The 22,852-nt window shown below is 35.7% G+C and overlaps 1 pseudogene; it reads left to right on the plus strand.

Moving 5' to 3' along the window:
- The first annotated feature begins 3,695 nt into the window (after positions 1–3,695).
- Positions 3,696–15,142, plus strand: LOC107001198 (annotated as a pseudogene).
- Positions 15,143–22,852: the final 7,710 nt, after the last annotated feature.

A 22,852-nucleotide genomic window follows, 5' to 3' on the forward strand; every position in this document is an offset into this window, starting at 1 on the left:
AGAATGATGAAAGAAGTGGAGTTTCCTAAACATCTTATACCCTACTATTCATAAATGTGGAGTGCTTCACATGCACTCATGAACAAACCTCTACTCTAATCCTTATGCTCTGAATACCAAGTTTATCACGATCCAAAATATACTCTGGGCGTAACAGGCGTAGAGAACCATGAAAGGCCCTACAAAAGTCACTTAGCATACATCATACAAGATAATAGAAATAAAAGAAGCAATATTTTATCATTAAAGAGTTGAAAAAGCAAAAATCTAATATAATCAGCAAGTAATATATTACCTCAAAAAGAAGTGGTTGGGACGTTACTCATACACCATATACAAATGTCTGAAAACTAAAATAAAGAAAAGCATGTAAAATGTGTCTCAGTGCTCGAAACATGAGGAATCACCAATCTTCGAGGTCCAAGAGATCAACAAACAATAAGTATGATAGAAGCATCATACCATTCATTAGTGAAACAATGTAGGCACAAGGATGCATTAGTACATGGAATGTACCAAGTATTATATCAATCAAAAGTGTTACGATATCATGCTAAAAACTATTCACAACATGATGACATAGATAAATCATAAGATGTTAGAAAAAAGTCATTATAATGGTTGCATGCTCAACGTATTTAAAATACTTTTTGAGATACTTTGAAAGTAACCTTAGTTCATTATTGTAGGAACTTTATCATTTAACCGACATATACCATGTGAGCTATAACATAGATATACTTACTTGCCAATGTAAGAACCATGAATCTGAGCTAAAGTGGATCAATTAGCTAGTGTTTACTGTAGACAAACCCTATAGCGATACATAGTTCTATGACTTTAGGATTTCTAATAAAAGGTCCACAGACACTCAGCAGAAACTTTCATCCCAAAAGTACTTTTTCGGTGCTAAAGTAAAATCCCATGGAATAGTCATTAATCATATTCATTTTATAATCAATGAAGAGGCACAATTAAGCCACCAATCCCAGCTAGAGTTTATTTAGAATAGCTCCTAAAATTTGGTTCAACTAAGGTGAGACAATCTTTCACAATCATGATCTTAGTAGTATGTGATAAAACCTTTCATAACAATAACATTGATACTTTCGTCTCAAAGCTTCCTTAAATCATTTATATTTCTTTCATTAACGCATGCATATCTTTATAAGAGTCATATTTCAAAAATCATAAGCTTCAGCATATGTTCATAGTCTAAAATCATGGATAATGCATGGGTTCATATGGATTCAACTCGAAATCATGTAATTACTTCAATTTAAGCATTTATATATAGAAAAAATCAATGTAATCGTGATTGAAAAGAACACATGTTGATTGAATAAACCCTAATATTGAATTGAGAGTCTAACTTGTTGAATCGAATGATCTTTGAGTAACCCAATGGAGGAAAGGACTCCATAAGTGAATAATAACATACCTTAGTTATAAAGTCCCAATAGATATGGTGAATTCAAAATTTTGAAGTTAAACACTAGCTTTTGCTTCCTTAACCTTAGAGAGGATTTTGGGGATGAACTTGGAGGGAAACTTACAATTTAGGTGAATGATTTATAATGAGTACTTTTAGGACTCAAAATCACTTACATATGGCTTAGAATAGGGATTGAAACGACATAGTTTAGGTATTAAGCACATAGTAAAAGACCTGAAATAGATTTAACATAAAAGTTGATGGGTGACAACTCTCAAACTACTCCTCAAAAACAACAAAAAGAGTAGGTGGTTTTCGTTAATAAAACCCCCGAGTAAAGAGTCAGGGTCGAATCCTATAGAGAATGATATAGCGCAGAGAATTCAATCAAGAAATTTGGATTATAAAGTCATTCATTTATAAGAGTAAAAATAAGCGGGTGAATAATTCCAAAAAATTTACGAAAAAGATTTTGTTATCAATAGTCCCAAAAAACAAGAATTTCATAAAATCAAACAAGTAACAACCAATCTAAGGATGTGGAGATTGGAAATCAATAGTGATGAATATTCACTGATAGGTTGGGTTATCTTCAATGACATTAATCTTCTTTCGATTTCATAGCAGCAGTCATAGAATCTCCTTCCTGTTTTATCTCTGTGAAATACTAGTTGACCCAATACCTTACTCTGTTCTCTCTTTCGATGCTCAAATAGGGAAAATAGATCCAACCCATAACCTTTTTTTCAATCAAGCTACAAACATCAAACCAATTACTAGTATTGAACTAACTACTCACTTCAATCAATCTCTTTCGAGCATCAATTAGAGACCAAAAATAGGAATTATGTTTGCAACCTTAATCCGTTATTTGACCCGATGCTAATTAGCCCAGATCCATGTATGAACAGCAACAAAAAAGAGCATAACACAATACCCATTATATTAAATCATCACACAACCCTATAAATGCACCTCTAGATCTTAGGGTTTTAGCCACTATCACAAAGTGTAAAGAAATTATACCTTGTACGAGAGCAGCCACATGTAACATGAAATTAAGTAAGCACAAGCAAACACACTTTCGATTCAACTTCATTTTATCAATTTCAAGAACAAAAGTTGAAAACCCCAAAAATTAAAAGTGTCCTTTACAAAGGAAAAGGTGCTTCACTCTCCAAAATGTTTTTAACTTTGGAACTCTGGAACTCTCTGTTAAAATCCGAATCCCTTTTTCCTCTCCTTTGGAATATTTATATTTTCCTAAAATACCTCCCAAAACTCAATGTGTGACTCATTGAGTGACGCTAGTCAGGCTCATCGATAACATTCGGCGAATTGTCAACTGCTCTTCAACTCGCCTTTCTCTTGGTTAAGGCTCCAGGTGTTTGAACCTTAGTCAAAGAGCTGTGAAAACTAAAAGTGGGGACAACTGAAGGAGACAGATGTATACCCAACGGCTCCATATTAGAAGCGGAGGAGTGGCTTCAGGAGCTAGTATAGAAGGATCAACCATGGGCATAGTGCTTGGTGGTGGAGGTTTCCTACGAGGTGCATTGTCCCGTAAATAGTCGGCCTCAATCCTATGGGTGTCACTGAGGGAGCCCGGTTTATATGATCCACACATCAACCTCCCCCAAAAGGAAACTCCAGCCTTTTCACTTAACTGTGTGATAAAGATCAGGTATGGAAATGATGTCTGCTCATGTCTGGCCATTAGAAGCATCTCCTCCACAATAATTGAAGTCACATTGATGTGCTCCCAATCAATGATTCTACCCACTAACACCGCCTTGGTAAAGAAAAGGATGTATTCATTCTGCAATGGCATGCTGCTAATGAACCTGAACCAGTATTGGCTTGCAATTAGAGCTTTCTTCTCAATTCTTGCACCATCAGCCATCCAAGGTAAAGAAATATCAGATATCATTAGTGCCAGCCAACCTTTTAGAGCGTCAAGTTCATGGTGCATCCTGATTTGATACATATCAGCTAGATTTGATAAAGTATCCAGGAATGAGTTGGTTTATCCTACGTGGCAGTGTACCATCTTACCACAAACCTCAACCTCATTCAAGGGCTTCCAAACTATGTCCTTCCTCCTCTTTTGTAAGGCCTAAGCATATGCCATGTAAAACTCTCACACCCAATAAGAAGGTATATATGGGTCACGAGGCGTTCTAAATCACTCAAATTTGTGTAACTGAATAGTCTCCTAGCATACCGGATAGTCACTGACCACCCCATACGTGGAGAGTCTATGCTCTTCCAAAATTGTTCGTTCTCCTACAACTTCAAGCCTATAGAGAGCTCTTGGAGCTATAATTGGGAACAATCTTTATGGTTGAACTGTAGCTAGAGTTGGTACATTCTAATGATGTTGTTGAATTTCTTCAGTTTAGTGATCTTGGAGAAGCAGCAAACAAAATTTTTACTAACACAAGATCATTAACTACAAATAAAGAGAAAAATGCCAATCTACTCACCAAGGAAGCCCTTAAGGGTTGTCAAGTGAAGAAAAATCTGTTGTTTCTTATTTCGGGAGAGGAGAAGCATTCACCTACATGGTATACCAGATGCATGGACTTCCTCTTTTCCTGGTATGGTGCACCTAGACAGCGTGAATTGCTTCAGGTTGGAGACCCGTCAGCTCCTGCTCAAGCTACTTCCAGTTCTGAAACTCCCAATTCTCCGCCACCTGTCCGTCCTCCTACAAAGCCATTTTTTCCTCAAGATTACAATGATTCTAGCAAAACTTCTGGTCCTAGTGATCAATCTTCTATTAGTCACAACTCTACATCGGATGGTCAATCAAATAAGAAAAAAGCAATACTAAAACAGTTTTGGTTGCAGTTCTTGTGACTGCTGCAGTTTTACATTTATTGTTGTTGCGCTCTTTTTTATATGCTATTGCAAAGTTGTGGGGTTGGATACAGAAAGGGGAAAAGGGATGAGAGGCCTCTTCTTAGCCTAAGCATAAGTGTCTATTCTGTTGGTATGAATATTTATTTTTGCTTTTGGTATACTGATGTTTCTGAGACGTCAATCTTTAAGCTTCAAGGCACAGTATGGCTGGTAATCCCTCAGTCAGTGATGATCCCCACAATAAAATTGGTAAAACTTTCTATTATCTTAAAAACGTCCTTTTAGAAGTACAAAAAATGTAGCACCACTTCAGGGCAGGCAACTGTTATCATGATCAGAATGATTATACTCTTGTAACAAGAATTTGTACTTCCCTCACAGTCATGTGACGAAACATTAGTATACTGGGTCGATTTCTTGGAAATGGAAATATCAGGTTGTTGTATATTTTGCATCTATGACAACAGTGACTAATATTATTATATTCCCACCCAACAAATGAACTTCCATCTGAACTCCTTCAAACTCTTCTTAAGATGGAACCAACTGCTGACGAAGAATTGCAGTTGAGCAGGCTCTACAATGGGGATCTCTCTCGGCATGGGCCTGCGGAACGATGCCTGAAAATTTTGGTTGATATTCCATTTGCCTTCAAGAGATGAGAATCCATGCTCTTTACGTGCAGTCTTGACGAGGAGGCATCAGTGGGCTAATGAATCATTTGCTACCTTGGAGGTGAGATAAATATTCCTGATTGTGATGAACTGTTGGATTTTCAGTAAATATTCCCAACTTATATGCCCTCTGTTTCATTTTTTTGTTTGTAAACTGTGAAGATCAACCAAATATTTTCTGGATTATACTACTGCACTTCGTAGCTTTCTAGAGCCTTTTACTAGTTCTAGCCTTTCTGTAAACTCCTCTTAATCTGTGTTGAATGCCTTGAATTGGACCCATTACAACAGAAAGGACGGGGGTCCGGGGGGGCGGAGACGCCCCCGGCCCGACGGTATACAATGTTGTTGTATTGGGCCCTTAATTATGTGTCAATTCTGTATTTTGGGCCCAAGCCTGTTAGGGCGTAGCTTAGCACTATATATAGACGCTATGGCAAACCCTATTCGGTAATTCTGTTCTTGCCTGTCCATAATAAAACTGCTCCCCCTCTTCCCCGTGGACGTAGCCAATTTATTGGTGAACCACGTAAATATGTTGTCTTGTTTTTCGCGTTTATATTTTCTCGTATTATATCGAATTCCGCATAACAAATTTGGTATCAGAGCCTCTCGGTTAATCGGTGTTCTTGGAGAATTCGAGATGTCTGCTTTGAACGTGAAAATCGACAAATTCACAGGGAGGAACAGTTTCAGTTTATGGCAGATCAAGATGCGGGCTTTGTTGAAACAACAAGGCTTCTGGGCGCCGTTGTCGAAAGATAAGAACGCCGTCGTTACTCCTGAGATGGCGATTCTGGAGGAAAAGGCGCACTCGACGATCATGCTGTGTCTCGCGGATGACGTCATCACGGAGGTCTCGGATGAAGAGACTGCTGCTGGTCTGTGGTTGAAGCTGGAGAGTTTGTACATGACAAAATCTCTAACCAACAAGCTGCTTCTGAAACAACGTCTATTCGGTTTACGAATGGCTGAAGGTACACAACTCAGGGAACATTTAGAGCAATTGAATACTTTGTTATTAGAATTGCGTAATATCGATGTGAAGATCGAGGATGAAGATGCTGCCCTGATTCTGTTAGTATCTCTCCCAATGTCGTTTGAGAATTTTGTTCAATCGTTCATTGTTGGGAAAGATACTGTGTCGCTGGAAGAAGTCAGATCGGCCCTTCATAGCAGGGAATTACGGCATAAGGCTAACGGCACAAGTACGGACATACAGCCTTCCGGTCTGTTCACCAGTAGCGGAAAGGGAAGGAAAAACGGCGGAAAGAAAAATAAGCCGATGTCGAAGGGTGCAAAGCCAGATGATGTTTGTAATTACTGCAAGGAGAAGGGACATTGGAAATTTGATTGTCCGAAGAAGAAGAAGCAATCGGAAAAACAATCAGTTTCTGCTGCTGTTGCTGAAGAAGACACCAATTCTGAAGAAGACATTGCCCTAGTTGCGGATGAGCACACTCATCATTCAGATGTGTGGGTTCTCGATTCTGGGGCATCCTATCACATCTGTCCTAGGAGAGAGTGGTTCACGACTTATGAGCAGATAGACGGAGGCAGCATCTCGATGGCCAACAGTTCTGTCTGCAAGGTGGTTGGGACAGGCTCGATCAAGATAAGGACACATGACGGTAGCTTCTGCACATTGAACGAGGTCAGGCACGTTCCATTGATGACGAAAAATCTGATATCTCTCAGTTCTTTGGACAGCAAGGGATTCAGCTGGTCGGGAAAAGATGGAGTCTTGCGGGTCTGGAAGGGTTCAAATCTGATTCTGAAAGGTGTCATGCGTGGTACTTTGTATTTTCTACAAGGTTCCACGGTTACAGGTTCAGCCCATGTTGCATCGTCAGAAGTTCACCAGGAGGATATGACTAAGTTATGGCACATGAGACTTGGTCATATGGGTGAAAGAGGGATGCAAATTCTGTCAAAGGAGGATCTTCTTGCTGGTCATAAGGTTAAAAGCCTAGAGTTTTGTGAACATTGTGTCTTTGGAAAACTACATCGCAACAAGTTTCCAAAAGCCATTCACAGAACAAAAGGCACTCTTGATTATATCCATTCTGATTGCTGGGGTCCATGCCGTGTTGAGTCTTTGGGAGGCTGCAGATTTTTTGTGTCCATGATTGATGACTACTCAAGGATGACTTGGGTGTACATGATGAAGCATAAAAGTGAAGCTTTCCAGAAGTTCAAGGAGTGGAAAATTTTGATGGAAAATCAAACAGGGAAGAAGATCAAGAGGTTGCGAACTGATAATGGGCTGGAATTCTGCTGGTCTGAATTTGATCAATTCTGTAAGGATGAAGGGATTGCTCGACATCGTACAGTCAGAAATACACCACAGCAGAACGGTGTAGCTGAGCGGATGAATCAAACACTTCTGGAGAGAGCAAGGTGCATGCTCTCTAATGCTGGGCTAGATAGAAGATTCTGGGCAGAAGCGGTTAGTACAGCTTGCTACTTGATTAACCGCGGACCACATACAGGCATACAGTGCAAAACACCTATGGAGATGTGGTCAGGAAAAGTTGCTGATTATTCAAATCTGAAAGCTTTTGGTTGTACGGCTTACTATCACGTCAGTGAAGGTAAGTTAGAACCAAGAGCTAAAAAGGGAGTATTTGTGGGCTACGGAGATGGAGTGAAAGGTTTCAGAATCTGGTCTCCAGCAGAAAAGAGGGTTATTATGAGCAGGAACGTTGTCTTTGATGAAAGTTCTCTGCTTAGAACCATTGTGAAGCCTACAACTACGTCAGAAACTGGGAGTCTTGATAAACAGGTGGAGTTTCAAGTCATTCAGAACGAGAGCGATTTGAAAGAACCTGAAGAGGAGGATCAAGAGCCACAGACAGAAACAGATATTCCAGAATCTATGCCATCAGATATCCATCGGAGTATAGCTCAAGATCGGCCAAGGAGGGTTGGAGTTCGGCCACCTACGAGGTATGGTTTTGAGGACATGGTGGGTTATGCACTGCAGGTTGCTGAAGAGGTAGATACATCTGAGCCGTCTACTTACAAAGAAGCCATTTTAAGTTCTGATTCTGAAAAATGGTTTGCCGCTATGGGAGATGAGATGGAGTCCCTACACAAGAATCAGACATGGGATCTGGTCATACAGCCTTCGGGGAGAAAGATTATTACTTGCAAATGGGTTTTCAAGAAGAAGGAAGGGATATCACCAGCAGAAGGAGTCAAGTATAAAGCCAGGGTTGTTGCCAGAGGTTTCAACCAAAGAGAGGGAGTGGACTACAATGAGATCTTCTCACCAGTGGTCAGACATACTTCCATCCGAGTGTTACTAGCGATAGTTACACATCAGAATCTGGAGCTTGAACAACATGATATGAAGACAGCATTTCTAATGGAGAGTTGGAGGAAGAGATATACATGACTCAGCCGGATGGTTTCAAAGTTCCAGGGAAGGAAAATCACGTCTGCAAGCTGAAGAAGTCCTTATATGGACTTAAGCAGTCTCCAAGGCAGTGGTACAAAAGGTTTGACAGCTATATGGGGAAGTTGGGATATACTCGGAGCTCATATGATTGTTGTGTCTACTACAATAGGCTCAAGGATGATTCATTCATCTATCTGGTGCTTTATGTAGATGATATGCTGATAGCTGCAAAGAAGAAGTATGACATTCAGAAGCTGAAGGGTTTACTTAGTGCTGAGTTTGAGATGAAGGATTTGGGAGCCGCTCGGAAGATTCTAGGGATGGAGATCATTAGAGACAGAGAGAGAAGGAAACTTTTCTTGTCACAGAGAAGCTACATTCAGAAGGTCTTGGCGAGGTTTGGCATGTCTTCATCTAAGCCTATTGATACCCCCAGTGCTGCCAATATCCATCTCACTGCCATGTTCGCTCCACAGTCAGAAGAAGAGAAGGAGTATATGTCACGAGTCCCTTATGCCAGTGCCGTAGGAAGTTTGATGTATGCTATGGTCTGTACAAGGCCAGATTTAGCACATGCAGTCAGTGTAGTGAGCAGATTCATGGGACAACCAGGGAGAGAACATTGGCAGGCTGTGAAGAGAATTTTCCGGTACCTTAGAGGTACATCTGACGTTGGTCTCATTTATGGAGGTGATACTCAGTGCTTGGTTACTGGCTATTCTGATTCTGACTATGCTGGAGATGTTGACACAAGAAGATCGATGACTGGCTATGTGTTTACCCTTGGAGGATCTGTCGTCAGTTGGAAGGCAACTTTGCAACCTACAGTGACTTTGTCTACTACGGAAGCGGAGTACATGGCCTTGACAGAGGCTGCAAAAGAAGGGATTTGGCTGAAAGGGCTGGTTAGTGATCTTGGTCTGCATCATGATCAGGCTACGGTGTATTGTGACAGTTTGAGCGCAATTTGTCTAGCCAAGGATCAAGTCCATCATGAGAGAACCAAGCATATTGACGTAAGGTATCATTTTCTGAGAAGTGAGAAGAGAATCAAGGTGAAGAAAGTAGGAACTGCTGATAATCCTGCTGATATGTTCACAAAGCCGGTTCCACAGAGCAAGTTTCAACACTGTTTGGACTTGCTCAACATCAGAAGCTGTTAATTGCCCTGCGGGGCAATTCTGAGGAAGAGGGGGAGGCCTGGCACTATCATAGTGCGTCTGAAGAATCTGTTCGGAGAATTCAAGTCAAGGTGGAGATTTGTTGAATGCCTTGAATTGGACCCATTACAACAGAAAGGACGGGGGTCCGGGGGGGCGGAGACGCCCCCGGCCCGACGGTATACAATGTTGTTGTATTGGGCCCTTAATTATGTGTCAATTCTGTATTTTGGGCCCAAGCCTGTTAGGGCGTAGCTTAGCACTATATATAGACGCTATGGCAAACCCTATTCTGTAATTCTGTTCTTGCCTCTCCATAATAAAACTGCTCCCCCTCTTCCCCGTGGACGTAGCCAATTTATTGGTGAACCACGTAAATCTGTTGTCTTGTTTTTCGCGTTTATATTTTCTCGTATTATATCGAATTCCGCATAACAATCTGTGTAACAGCTAACTTCGTATTTACATTTATTCCCTTGAAGTGTTTTGCCTTCCAGGTGTTGTAGATCCTTGCCCTCAGAATTGTTGTTACCGGTTCCTTTCTGAATAGTTGTCAGTGTCACTCTTTAGTTCCATCGTAAACATGGTAGCACCTTCTTCCTCTGAAATCTACCTTCTGGCCATCTTTCCAGCTCTTCTTGCACTGTCATTGTCCACCTACATTCAAAAAATAGGTGCAGCTAGGACTCCTCTTTGCTGTCATCACACAAACAGCATGAGTATCGTCCACTGGGATATGTAGTTTGTTTATTTTTCTCCTTTGTAAACAATCTATCTTAATTAGCCAGCCAGAGTATGTATCTGTGTGTCTAGGTAGTAGAATAAGCCCCATATCATATCAGCTTCCTGTACTCTCTCCAGGTTCCCCATTAGGTTTAGGTGGCTTCTACTTACTGAATATGTGTCATTCTCAGTTAAACAGTATGTACCATCTCTATACTAATCAATCATGCTTGCCAAATTGCCTAATTGTCTCCATCAATCTAGCTACTGATTTAATATCAAGCCTTCCAGAATAACATAAAGTCCTCACCAAACTCCAAGTGAGTCAGCTTGGTGTTTTTATACTTTGGGTGAAATTTAAAATTAGTAATGCAGACATATGTTCTCTGTATCATTTTGTTTGTCTGGTTTTGACAAGGCACGGAGTTCAAGAATCTCTGTTGCACCTTACATTTGTAGCCTTAACATTCCTTTGTTTTCTACAAATATCTTGACATTGGTGTTTGGTGCATCTTATTTTATGCTCAGGTGTTGCGGAAGCTGAATATATAGAGAGTGATGGAATCACAACTACTATATCTAAAGGTAGCTAATAAATAGTAAATGAGACAACAACAAAAAGAACACAAGGAAATTAACGAGGTTCGGTAAACTTTTGTTTTCTTTTGCCTACTCCTCGGACACAACCAATCAATATTTATTTCACTCCAAAAGAGTACAAGTGAAATAGTACAAGAGAGAAAGAAAAACAAATGCCTTAGGAGATGTTAAGGCAAGTTAGAGGTGTGTTACAAATGAATTAGGAGCTACCTATTTATAGGAGTGAATTCTTCCTATTGATGTCATCCATGATATCACAATATGTCAAAATGTCAACATTTACCTTGTGAAATCAATTTATGGTTCACCTAAATTTCACCTACAAAAGGTGCTATCTTGACTTTTCTACCAATGAAGAATTATCCTCCTAACTACCATATCTTCTCATTAATCCATTTTTGAATCTTGTCAAATTTAACAAATCTCCACCTTGGCAAGATTCTCCATTTTCAACATTTTCTCAACAACAATTTTGATTGTGTCTTCAACCCTAATCTTCAATGTTCAACAATGTTGATCAAGTTCAAACAATGTTGAAACTTGACCGCAGTCACCACTTTTGTCAACATATCGGCAGGATTATCTGTAGTATGAATTTTCTGCATTATGACTCCACCATCTTCTATGATTTCCTCGTTTGATCCCTGTGTTGGGAAAATTATCTTTCCCTCAAACTCCACCTGCTTTGAAGCACCATCAATTTGTTTGGCTTCTTCAAGTGTTACCTTATTTGTCAAGGCAGATTCATCAAAGGTAACATCCCTGCTGAAAATAACTTTTCTTGTCTCTAGGCACCATAAACGGTATCCATTGACTCCAGAAGTAATTCCCATAAATAAAGATCTCTTTGCTCTTGGGTCCAATTTTGACTCTCTTACATGATAAAATGCAATTGAGCCAAATACATATAAAGAACCACAATCTTCAGCAGGTTTTCCATACCATTTTTCAAATGGTGTCTTCCCACCAATAAAAGCAGATGGTAGATGATTAATGAGGTGGCACGCATATGTTATTGCCTTAGCCCAAAATTCTTTGCCCGAGACAGCATTGGACAACATACACCGAACTTTCTCCAGCAAAGTTCGGTTCATGCGTTCTGTCACTCCATTCTGTTGTGGTGTATTTTTAACGGTGAAATGTCTAACGATGCCATTTTTCTCACAATTTTTCTGAAAAAAATCATTTTTGTATTCGCCACCATTGTCTGTTCGAATACACTTGATCTTTCTGCCACTTTCAGTTTCTATCATCACCTTCCATTTGAGAAAAATTCTCAATACTTCATCTTTTGTTTTCATCGTATACACCCACAATCTTCGAGAAAAGTCATCAGCAAAGGTTACAAAATAGTGTTTCCCACCTAATGAAGGTGTTTTTGAAGCACCCCAAACATCCGAATGAACACAATCCAAAATACCTTTAGCATTGTGGATAGTTGTTCCAAATTTAACCCTTGTTTGCTTTCCCTTGATACAATGCTCACAAAACTCCAAGTTGCAAGTTTTTACTCCTTTTAGCAATCCTTGATCTGATAAAGTTTTCAAAGATTTCCCTCCAACATGTCCCAAGCGCATATGCCACAGCTTGGTCATTTCTGCCTCCTTCTCGTCATTGGATGTTGTTGCCGCTGTCCCAATAACTGTACTACCTTGATAGTGGGACATGTTATTATTTCTTCAAATTGCCTTCATTACCACCAGTTCACCAGAGCATATTCTCATCACGCCATTATCTGCAATGACTTTGAACCCATTTGATTCTAGGGCTCCTACAGAAATAAGATTTTTCTTCAAATCTGGTACATATCTAACATCTGTTAATGTTCTACTTAATCCATCATGGTTCCTTAATCGGATTGAACCAACACCATATGTGGTAAGAGGATTATTGTTTGCAGTGTGAATAACTCCACACTCCTTCTTGTAAATCAATAAACAGTCCCGATTGGGACACATATGATAACTACAAGCTGAATCCATCAACCATACATCAGATGATTTGGATGGATCTGTTTTAACTAGTGAGTAATCGGAATCATCACAATCAGCCACATTTGAATCCATGACAGCCTTCCCATTATTTGGTTTGGCTTTGCTATTCAAATTTGGGCAGTCTTTCTTCCAATGACCTTTTTCTCGGCAAAAGGCACATTAATCTTTGCTGAGTCTTGATCTTGACTTGGATCTCCCTTTCTTCGTTCTCATATGATTTTGAGAACGACCTCTCGCAACTAGTGCTTCTGCTTCTCCGCCTTTTTGTTTTTCTCTCTTTCTTTGTTCATAACTGTATAAGGCAGAACAAACTTCTTTGAGAGATACTTCATCATTCCCATGCAGTAGAGTCGTTTCAAGATGCTCAAACTCATCGGGAAGTGAACTTAACAACATTAAGGCCATATCTCCATCCGTAAAAGTCACGTCCATATTTCGCAAATCTGTCGCCAACTTATTAAAGCTGGTGATATGACCATTCATTGTGCTTCGGGGAACATAAGTGAAGCGTAACAGTCTTCTTTTCATGTAAAGTTTATTTTGACTGTTTTTCTTCAAGAATTTCTCCTCCAATGAATTCCATAATTTATTTACAGATGTTTTCTTCGTGTATGGATACTTTTGTTCTCTTGCAAGGTAAGATCGAATGGTACCGCAAGCAACACGGTTGATAATCTTCCAATCTTCTTCTCCTACACCATCTGGTTTCTCTTCTTCAATGGCAATATCTATCCCTTTTGAAAAAGAACATCAAGGACCTCGCCTTGCCACATTCCAAAATGTCCTGACCCGTCAAAAATTTCAACTGCAAATTTCGCATTAGACACAATTCTTGTTATAAGCGAAGATGCCAATGATGACGTATTATTGACACTTGATGTGGACTCATCATTTTTCTTGTCTTCCATTTTACTACAAATACTATTTACTAGCTAACAATGATAAGACCAAACTAAATCTCTTTCTGATGTGGAAGTTCAGACTATGTTGCAACCACAGAGCATACTCAGATAATACCTTGGCTCTGATACCAATTGTTGCGGAAGCCGAATATATAGAGAGTGATGGAATCACAACTACTATATCTAAAGGTAGCTAATAAATAGTAAATGAGACAACAACAAAAAGAACACTAGGAATTAACGAGGTTCGACAAACTTTTGTTTTCTTTTGCCTACTCCTCGGACACAACCAATCAATATTTATTTCACTCCAAAAGAGTACAAGTGAAATAGTACAAGAGAGAAAGAAGAACAAATGCCTTAGGAGATGTTAAGGCAAGTTAGAGGTGTGTTACAAATGAATTAGGAGCTACCTATTTATAGGAGTGAATTCTTCCTATTGATGTCATCCATGACATCACAATATGTCAAAATGTCAACATTTACCTTGTGAAATCAATTTATGGTTCACCTAAATTTCACCTACAAAAGTTGCTATCTTGACTTTTATACCAATGAAGAATTATCCTCCTAACTACCATATCTTCTCATTAATCCATTTTTGAATCTTGTCAAATTTAACATCAGGCTGCTTGCACAGAACTACGAAGGAGCAGGTTGTTTCACAAGTCCCATGTGGCTGTTTTGAAAACTGGCAATCGCATGAATGATGGAACATTTTGTGGTGGTGCTCAAGCATTAAAATATGACACACTTCTGAAACAATAAGATGTAAAAGGAATAGATGGAAAAACTACGTTGTTGCATTTGGTTGTTCAAGATATAATCCGTTCAGAAGGTATACGAGCTGCCCATGCCAGAGATCAAGGGAGAGTGTCTAGCATCAAGTCTAATGATCCACCCGAGGATCAGTCTCAAGACGCAGAGAGTATTATTGAAGTACTGGTCTACAGGTTGTTTCAAGATTGATTAGTGAACTTGAAAATGTGAAAAAAGCTGCAATTTTGGATGCACATGCACAACTTAACTGGCACCGTATCCAAGCTTGGTCGTGCACTAAAGGAATCAGGGGATTTTCTAAATTCAGAAATGAAGAATGTAGATGCCGAAATAGGTTTCACCAGACCCTGAGAGTTTTGTGCAGAATGCTAATCTTGACATCATGTGTTTGTTATCATTCGTGATTTTCTGGTAATATTAGATAAGGCATGCATAGAGGTGAAAAATGCTCAGACAAAAAAATGTTATACACCAAAGAAGGAGAATGTGGCTAGTAAAACTTTAGAGTCCACCAATCCACCGTCCCTTGATCACCGGCAGATGCTTTTTCCAGCTATCACAGATAGGAGAATTGATGATTCTCGTTCTGATGATGATGCTTCTTAAGATAAGGTAAACCTGGCATCTGTGTTTTTCTTCATTTATTTGAGACTATCCGCTGATCAAATTATCAATTGGGAAATTGAATTGGTGAAAACATCATAACCATAGCACGCAAGTACACACCTCAAAGGTGTGGCCTAGTAGTCAATGAAGTACTTGCAAATTTTCACATATGTTTAAGTGCTTGTGTTGGTAGGAGGTTACAAGGTAATGAATCGAATAATCGATGTGACTACGAGCTGACCTGAACAATACATCCTAGTAACTGAAATCTTTTGATTTTTTGTTGTACTTAGTCATTAGTACCACAATATGTTATATATGAAAATACTATATATGTCAAAGCCAAATGTTGTGTGTGTTCTTGTTAAATTTGTTTTTTCATATTGTTAGCGCAGGGATTTGAGTCATATTTTAGCTCAATATGGTAAATAGGGAAATGAGATTCAGTATTCGAAAGCTATGCTAACAGAGGTGTCTCAATTTGAGGCGGCAGAGGTGGTTGGAGTTGCTTAAAGACAACGATATGGCTAGTGCATGACTCTATTTTGATATTTTTCTTTACTGAAGTACCACTTGTACTTAAAAAGAGTAGTTAGGAAAATTCTAATTCATTTTTTCTCTAGTTTAGTTGATAATTCTTCGTTTTTCAAAAAAATGTACTTCAACAAAGTAAATATGTTTGATTATTATCTATGTTTTTCCCAAATTAAAATGGTAGCTTTCTTATTCATCATAATTCACCATTGCAAACGTTTTATTCAGTAACAAATCTTGCAAATGTTTTATCACTAACAAATCTTGTGATGCTGCTATTGTTCATTTATTCTTAATCAGAGATCGTTAAAGTCTTTCTATCATTGTCTTGACTACTACCATACAAGCCAAGCATGAGTCACAAAGGATGACTTTAGTTATAAGGCTACTAATAATAGTCGTACACACCACCAAGATGTTTGGAGATTTACTAATGTATATAGAGTAAAGTTCGGACTCGATAGGTAGATTTATCATAAATGACATGCGAAAAAATGAAACAGGTCAGATGTGATTCAACAAAATGATGTCGGGTCTTATTATTAAACCTTACTTACGAAAAATAAAGGGCCTTACTATTAGAAATCGGTACCACAATAATAGCTCATCCAGTTTAAGGGACATCTTTATATAAACATTTACATTAAGAATGTAGTAAAGCAAAATTCAAATCTACAAGTCTTTAGTTAATAAACAAAATTCATATTTGTAACTTTTAGTTAAATGATGACAATAAGATTTTATCCAATATTTTAGAACTTTTAAGTTAAACTACTTAATGTTTATTATATACCAACAACGTTTTGAGAACGACAATCAAGCCATTGTATTGCACAAATAACTAATATTTTATTAACTTGAAAAGATCTTTTGAAAAACCAACCAAACATTTTTAAAAAAAATAAAAAGAAAATTACAAAACGCTAGCAAAACTTCGTTATATTCACAAAAAAAAATATGGAACGACACAGCTAAGTCTAAGTATTAAGAAATCACTAAATGATATTCATGACATCTTTAATATTAATCATCATATCATATATTATTATAAGTGGAAACTGTTTAACCCAAAAAATTAAATTATCTTTTTTCTCCTATAATGTTGTTTAAATATTAATTAATTAAAAAAAGTTATTGATAATCACAACACTAATTTAATTCTCCAAAAATATTTGTTCAGTGTACAAAAGTTTCTGTTCAGCGTCCCTTGAAACAACCCCTTTTTCCCACGCTCAATTTATTGCTTAAATTATCAGCACATTCAATACATTTTTAGATTTTTGACTGATCTATATAAATGTATTCAGCAACATCTCATTGTTCATTAATCTGCTTCTCTTTTTTTGTGCAAAATTAAAATTCATCAGGTAAATTCTTTTTTCGCACTTTTTTTGGGTAGCTTATTTTGTTTTATTCTCTTTATCGAGTATCTTCTTCATATTGTTATTTAACAGTAGAAGCTATAGCTAGAGGTAAACTGCATTTATGGTTTTCTGAACTCTGCTTATTGCTTGAAACTTTTGTGTCTTGCTTCTCTGATTGACTACCCTCAATGGCATTTTCAAATGGGATGAGCAGAAGAATCATGCTCCTTTATCAACTCACTTGCAAACTCCTTTGCAGCCTATATTATTGGATATGTTAGGAATTATGTGATGCATTACCTTAACAAGATTGCCTACTATAGTCTTCAAGAAAGTTGAACCAAAAGTATGATGACGGAAAGTGTCTTGAATTATTCTGAATAAGAATACAAGTGGTAATTTGCTTATGTAAAGTCAATACAGATATCTTCCTATTTCAATGTAATGGCTGACTTATGATCTCTTTGTAGTTCTTATAGCTAGGCATATACCACGATGTAAAATTCAGATGGTAAGACATGTGAATGTTTAGTCTCCTAAGTAGATTAAGACAAATACATTTCATTCGTTATGTGGGAATGATGTTCTACTATCCTACTAGGAAATTATCATTTTGTAGTCGAGGAAAAAGCATGGGGATGTTGTTGTAGTGCACTCTGTATGTGTACAAAATATGCATTTAGATGTCGACATTTAAATTCTGTGTTGTGAAATGTTAAAAAAGAGCTTTTAACTACAAGTTGAATACTTGATATATTATAAAAATTGTATAATTGAAGTTGTTATAGTATATAGTTTTCAAATTCATTGTAACAATTTTTGGTATGATGTGTCTTGCAATGATCAAAATATCAATTAGATATGCTCATATTGTACATTTTATTTTAGAAACATTTATACTAATTAGCATGTATATATGTGCGTGCACGCGTTAGAAAATTAGTATTATTATGAGTGGAAGCTCAAAATATAAAGTTAAATTATCATTTTATCCCTGCACTAAATAAAAATTATACATCATTTCATTAATTTTATTAGATATTAAACTTGTTGAATATCATAAAAAACTGGAAAAAATATGAAAAGACACATTGCATTATTTATCATAGTCAACCATAAACATTGTTTAAAGACCTTTCCGAACTAAATCGTTATTTTAAAAAGTCCAAAAAATGTTTAATTACATTATCCAATTAAATGTGAAATTTAAGACATTAAAGAAGATAAAAAGATGTGTATCGTTTTTCGAAACCCTCTTTTTCATAAATTAATTTCTTAAAACTCTTACCTCTTCATTTGCCTATATTGAATGAAGATCATTTTTTCAAATTTATAATACAAATATTGAAAAATTATCATACAACCGTGGACGAAAGGTTAGTTGTACAATTGATAATCGCTGAATCCTTACTTTTATTTGATCTCTTTGTATTATTTTAATTTTAGATATGTATATCACATTTAACTATATTTATGTTTGTCATTTTTTCTTTCTCGGCTGCAGTGGCATCAAGATTACAAGCAACTATAATATATGATGATAACTTCCCTATTTTGTTATTTTCTCTGTGGTGATTTCTTAACAGAATTATCATTTTTGCAGAGCATCAATTTTTTGAACTTTCAGATCATTTTGTAACAAAAGTCTATAGTACTTCAAGATACTTCATTTCATGGTAAAATGAATTTGAAGTTATATTTTTCAAGTGACATAATAGTTTTTGCATCTACAAACTAGGTATACAATTATTTTTTATAAAAATAATATTTATATATATATATATATATATATATATATATTATTTTAATGTTGAAGTGTTGGTATTATATTACGTCTGCTGTGTCAACAAAATTGAGAAACTTGTGGATACATTTTTACAATCTCATATTTAGTAATGTCCAAATTCTTGCTTTATAAAATTATATTATTTAGGATTGTATGTATTATACTTTATGCATTACACACTATAATTGGATATAATTATACATTTAATTGTTTATGCATGTTGGTTATGAGAAAACACAACGTATGAAATTCTAATCATTTGAAGTTCACACATTAACTTTTGAGGTGAAGGACGTTTATTAATGTAAATAATATTTTATTTCTCACTTTATGTAAATATATTTATTTATTTTTTATTGTTTGAGTTGACTTTGGATATATTTGAGAATAGTATGTATATAAAATATATTACTAACTTTTTCTTTCTTCTGTTAACAGGGAATAAGGCTTTGCCTTTTGTTTGATTTTTTTATGTCCCGCATTTCTATCGTAATGAAGGTTGTTGAGGAGATCTTCGTGTTACTGAAGATTGCTTTCAATGGTCGCAAAATAAAAAATATAAAAATATATTGCAATACTATAATTTCTCTGCCGGAAGTCATCAAAGAAAGAATCGGTATAAATTGGTTCGATAAGCCAAAATAATAACCCCAACTTGCTTTTGTCACTCGAGAAATGCCAGTTTCAGTTGGATTTTTTCTTTAAATTTGTTATCCTTTCTTATTCTTCACTCTACCTCTCTTCTAATTTAAAATAAAGTACATACTCTTTATGTCCCCAAATTAAAGTACATACTCTTTATGTCCCCAAATAAAGTATTGAAGTTCAAAATATGATGGTTGGCATTTTTAAATAATGAGTAAGAAATACTTTTACTTTCACAATACATATAAATTCATTTTGAAGGCTTATGTCAAATGATTTTATTTATCCTAAATATAAGTGAGATCAAAAATTGAATATAATGTTACAATATCTTAATTGATAATTTTACTTCTTGTTGCACAGAACAGACTTTACAGAAAGAAACGAAGTCAAATTATAACTGCAACAATTAGTTTTAAACTAGAATTGTTGTCTTGTACATTCATTTCAAGTTCAATTACGATATCGCTTTAACATATATAAATATTAATTATCAGTTGTATTTTTTCTCTCTACTAATTCAATTCTACTAATTCAATTTTGAATCCCATACACATGGTTTAATAACATTTATGTTTTGAAAGTATGTATTAACTTACAGAAATATATGTGCAACGAACGTGTCCAGGACTAGTATTACTATAAGAGAGAACAAAACAAAAGTTAAAAGTTGAATTATAGTTTAATCCTTATTATAAATTAAAAGGTTATAAAAATATTTAATTTAAATATTAAATTAAATTATTTTAATAAAAATGTTAATGACTTTTTCACTTCTTTAAAATAATACTTAATAAATCTAATTAAATTTATTTTATTGAAATTGTCTAAAATATTATTTTTTTCATTTAATATTTTGGAATTCAATGAATTTTGACTGTTTGTATTATACATTATTAAATTGCAAGTTACTATTAGCAAGAATAAACCAACAATATTTACATCTTCCACATAGTAATATCATAGTTACTATGAGTTTTTTATTAATTAGTCAAAATGATTTTCCATTAAACATTTAAAATATTTGAATTATTTTTCATATTTTATCCTTAGATTATATTTTCTTTCTATATTATATTGAATGTTATTATTTAATAAATTAAATAGCAAATCATCATATTAGTATATATTAATTACCACTAACTTTTGTAAATGTATATAACTCCTATTAATTATATTTATAACTTTCATGTCTCATCCATAATCCCAAATGGATTAGAATCAGATCTACGACAACTATTTATGTTCCTCAATGCTATCCTTCTTATAAATAGTGACATTTGACACAATAATATACGCACTTAAATCAATTGAAAAAAAAATATGAAAAATCTCTATGCTATGTTCTCTTCTCTCTTTTTATCTGTTTAGTTTAAAGTTTATGTTTCTTGTTTGTAGTTGTTATTGTACATCTGTTGTTATGTTGTTATTATTGAAAATTTAGCATGGTTTGTTGCTTCGTATACATTAGCCTAGCATGTAGTATTTTAATATCCTCATTCAAATATTGAATTTGTGCAATAGTTAGTTACTTTTAGTCAATTTTATAGTTAAAGGTATATTCTTTTTATTAGGAAGATATATGTAGTTTATATTGAAACAATGATGGATTTTTTTTGTAAATACCAAAGATTTTAAGGGGATAAAATATGTCATTTGCAATACAAATTTATATAAAGTATTATGGATAAACGTGTAATGCACGTTCCCAGATCTAGTATTATTATGAGTGAGAAGCTCTAAAGTGAAAAGTTGAATTGTCATTTTCCCCCTCTACTCAATTGAAATTTGATTAAATATAAACACTTTAATTACATAATGGTGGAATTTGGAAGTCCTTAAGCCCTTAATGACTCAATTATCATTTTCTTGATAAATGTGTACATTAATATTGTTTTTATATCGTAATCATAAATCTGATAATGGAAGAATTTGAAAAGTTATGATATCAAAAGTCATTCATTACTTTAATGTAGAAATAAATTTAAGAATCAAAATTTGAATTTAAAGGTCATTTCTTAATGCTATTTAAGAACCAACCTACAAAGATAGAAGCTCACAATAAGAAATCGAATTGAAAAAATTGCACATGAATTCAACACGAAAAGATAATAGAGTTAAAAGTTTCAAGTGAAGATAACAAAAAATATGCTAAAAGTACAAAAAGAAAATAGGTTTCCAAGAAATCCATGAAGAAGAATACAAAGATGCTTCGAAGCACTCGACTAAGGATTGAGGAAGGAAGATATGGGATACCTTGAAGAAATCACATCTCATTAAGGAAAAAATCACTGAGCCTAAATGACCATACCTTTGCACTCAACCCTATTACAAGCCTTAGAAAGATCTTTTTGATTTTGTGTAACTGGATCAAAGATCAACTGGAAAATAAGGGCAAACCTATGAGTGAAAACATGCATTGTGTTCCTCTTTGTGAGTGTGAGTGTTGCATCTAATTTTAATCTTAAATTGATTAATCTTTGTGCGTGAATATAAAATCATTCTTTGTGTGAGGACATTTAGATACTTTTGTTGAGCTTGAGCTTGCATGAGTAGCAAGTATTGTCAGCACGGGAATCTTTGGTAATGGTGTGTCACTACTTGAATCTTTGAGTATATATTAGGTTATGCATGATTAATTTGAGTCTTTGTGTATGTTCATGATTGAGTGTTGTGTAGAACTATTTGAGACATCCTATTTGAACTGTAAAAACTTGAGTTTTACTTGAGGACAAGCAAAAAGTTTATGATGATGGTGTTGATGAGTCCTCAGATTGGACTCATTTCGGGCCTTGTTTTATTGGAAATAGTGTCCTCAAATGTTCATTCTATCTCAATATATGATGAAAACTCTTAAGTTTCATATATTTGGAGTTTTAGTGTAAGCATGGACACTTAGGCGCAAAATGGGAACAAAAAGGATGAACAAGAGCTGAAGTTGAAGCTGAGCATCGCCAAGCACACTTGGCGATCCGTCGAATAGAGACACTTCGCCCTTTGTTCCAGCAAGCGAAGCCCTGAAGGAAGTGAATTCAAAAGGAGATGAAATGGAGCAGTTGATACGCTCAAACTTACTTCTCAAATGAGAAGTAAAGCGGTCGCGTCAAGTAAATAACCCAACTAGTGAGGTTGGGATCGTTCCCACGAGGAAAATAGTCTAGACTTAACTTCAACTTGTTTATTACTATTGTTCGGTTGATGACTTCCTTGGAAAGTAAAAAAACATAAAAAGGGGGGTTTGTATTTCCTAATAAGTAAAAATAACTAGCAAAATTGAAAGAGACACTTAATGAGTTTGAAAGTTGGGTTTTAATCAGTTAATCAAAGTAACTAGGGTTTACGTGTTCCCCACAGGTTCATAACTTGATAAATCTAACTATA

The sequence above is a fragment of the Solanum pennellii genome, chromosome 10 (genome assembly GCF_001406875.1).
Source record: "Solanum pennellii chromosome 10, SPENNV200".
Taxonomy (NCBI): domain Eukaryota; kingdom Viridiplantae; phylum Streptophyta; class Magnoliopsida; order Solanales; family Solanaceae; genus Solanum; species Solanum pennellii.